This window comes from Otolemur garnettii, unplaced genomic scaffold (genome assembly GCF_000181295.1).
Source record: "Otolemur garnettii isolate 467f Iridium unplaced genomic scaffold, OtoGar3 scaffold00058, whole genome shotgun sequence".
Taxonomy (NCBI): Eukaryota; Metazoa; Chordata; class Mammalia; order Primates; family Galagidae; genus Otolemur; species Otolemur garnettii.
In genome coordinates, this window is record NW_003852453.1 from 9,433,387 (window position 1) to 9,436,429 (window position 3,043).

The 3,043-nt window shown below is 37.7% G+C and overlaps 1 protein-coding gene across 3 annotated transcripts in view; it reads right to left on the reverse strand.

The window, feature by feature from the left end:
- Positions 1–3,043, reverse strand: part of FAM192A (family with sequence similarity 192 member A) — a 37,851-nt gene that overhangs the window by 15,995 nt on the left and 18,813 nt on the right. The gene's annotated exons all lie outside the window — the stretch shown is intronic.

A 3,043-nucleotide genomic window follows, 5' to 3' on the forward strand; every position in this document is an offset into this window, starting at 1 on the left:
ATCAAGCCCAAAATAACACAGAGAAGGCAACTTTTCTTTGGATGCTCATTGAAAATCTGAGCACAGCCAGAAAACCAGCTATTACCAAAGACAATGTCATGTGTGATGTGTGAAAGGATTATAAAGAAATCAGAAAAAAGAATGGCTTCCCCGAGAATGTGTACTTTCCCTCCATCCCAAGGGTAGCAGAACGTCTTCATGACTATTAGTGTCACTTAATTTTAGACATGAAGGCTAATTCCTGCTCTCCTCTAGTACAAGAGACTATCAGAATCACCTTAAGCCTCATTAAAAATGTTGAATCGCCCTAAACCTACAGAAGGAGGATCAGTAGAAGCCTTAGAGTCTATTGTAAACATTCTTTCAGTCAGGCATGGTGGCTCATACCTCTCATCTCAGTACTTTGAGAGGCTGAAGCCAGCCTAGGCAATATAGTAAGGGCCTATCTCCGCCAAAAAAAAAAAAAAAAAAAAGCCAGGCATGGGTGCTGTCCTAGCTACTTGGGAGGCTGAGGCAGAGCAATCACTTCAGCCAGGTGTTCAAGGCTGCAGTGAGCTATAATCAAGCCACTGCATTCCAGCCAGGGCAATATAGCAAGACCTTATCTCTAAAAAATAAATTAATTAAGGGCGGTGCCTATGGCTCAAAGGACTAGGGTGCTAGCCCCATATACCGGAGGTGGTGGGTTCAAGCCTGGCCCTGGCCAAAAACTGCAAAAAAATAATAATAATAATTAATTAATTAAACAAACACATTCTCAAGGTGATTTTAATGAGAAACTTTGTGTATATATACCATAAGAACTGAAAAGGTATTTTTTTAAAGCATAAGTAGTTCCCTTGGACCATCGCTTTTTCATGTTTGACGTCAACAGCTGGCTCTCGAGGTCTGTCACTTTTGCTTACTCTCTCCACCAGCCCATCCCTCCCTCCCTTTTATGCTCTCTCTTATAATTTAGTAAACACGTTAAGTATTCTGACATGGTACAAGTACTTATCTAAGATGCAGTAGTGCCTTACTGGAACAAGAGTGACATCTAGTGCCCAAGAAATCTGTGAAACATTATTAGCACAGAAGGCAGGGGATAACGTCTAGGTTATTTGTCGATGTCTTTGGACAATGGAGAAAACTGGGTACCAGAAATAAGAAAATTATAACTCTAATCACTCTATAGGCACTACTTATGTGCTTTAAGTTACCTTAAAATTTTTCAGTATTCAATGGGGATTATGTATCATGCTTAGTACTATTCTGAGTTTCACCAATTTAATGATTTTAAGGAAATCAGAGAAGCTAATAATATATTAATACTAAATATTCCTTTTTATAAAAACAATGAAAGAGGGTTCATTTACCTAGATGTCAAAAGCCATCAGCATGTTGTGATATTTACTGCAACTCCATCATCAATTCTCAAAGAAAACTCTCAATGTTAAATTTTGGAAAATAAAACAAAAATGGGGGAAAAAAAAAGCACACATGTATTTATAACACCAGGACACAGACAAGACCCAACATTTAACTTTTTATTTTTTCAAAGTGAAGAGATACCAAACTTTTCTGGAGGATAAAGGGAGTGGTGGCAATAATCTTACTTTTGATTTACATCCAAAGCATAAGTGATTTTTTTCCACTTAAGCCCCTCCCCCCAAAATGCTTTAAAAATACAAAACACACCTTAAAAATCTCAAGAAATTCATTAAATGAGGCATCTTCTTTAAAATCTCATATTTTAAACATACAAAATATTGCTGAATACTGGCTTAACCTGAGAGGAAATAACAAGAGTTCTGTTGTTTACATGGCGCAAACCACAGCTTATTTATGTTGAGAAGTAGCACGTTATAAAATGTATCATATAATAATAAAGCAAAGCCAAGAACCGGCTTCTAATTTAGAGTTTCAATAAACAAATGTCTGTCTTTCAAATCCTATCTCAACATGTTTCTGGCTACTTGCCTGCTTGGGATTAGTGCACTTTACATTAGTAGGCTGGAAGGCCTGCTTTTCCTCACTATTTCTAAACAGACAGAACTTTCCAAGTTTCTAATTAAAGCCTATATCCCTAGAGCCTCTTCAGTGTTGTACTGTAATGTTACCAGGCCAGGACGATTTCCTTTCTCCATTGCCGCCCTGTTCATTCTTTCCTTTTAAATGAAAACCAAAGGGCATCTCACACTCATAGCACTACTCTCCAGAACACTGTTTTTGGAGACATTCTATGTCTTATTTGCTAGTCTACCAACATAAAATAAGACATAATTCAAGTGAAAGTGTGTAATGAATGTTATTGCCTTAGAGGAAAAAGCTTGGTGTGTGAAAACAATGCAACATATGTTATCTGCCCATTTCTACAAATATAAACATATAATACCAATCTGGGGTCATTAAGATAGGGGAAGGGGAAAGTTCAGAACCATCAGTCTGAATCCTAGGTGTAACTGCCCACCAACTCCTATCACCATGTTGTGCCTAAACACTACTAACAGAACTGGAACTGGAAGCTGGGTCTTTTGCTACGAGTTCTGATCTAAACAAAATCCCAGGGAATCTTTCAACATTTACTTCCACATAACTCTTTAATGGAACCTACTGCTCACTCGAGACAAGAAAATACCAACTAACACATATACAGTCATATCACCAATCACACTGAGTTTACTAAACATACAAATTCGAAATTTCCAAATACGCTTCCTCACAGGAGGAAACAAGTTAGCCCTTATTAACATCTCCTATGAATCATTCATTAATTTATTCACATATTTACTGAGAACCTAATAGATGACAGGCACTAGGGGAATCAGAGGCAACCAAGTCAGATAAAGTCTTTGTTGTTATGAAGCTTGCTTATTTTACATTCTAGCAACAAAGAGATAATCAAACCAGTAAGCAAATAAAGGTAATTTTCAGATAGTGACAAATGCTATTCAAAAAACAGAGACTTGAGGCAGGAGAATCGCTTGAGCTCAGGAGTTGGAGGTTGCTGTGAGCTGTGATGCCACAGCACTCTACCCAGGGGGACAGCTTGAGGTGCTTGTCT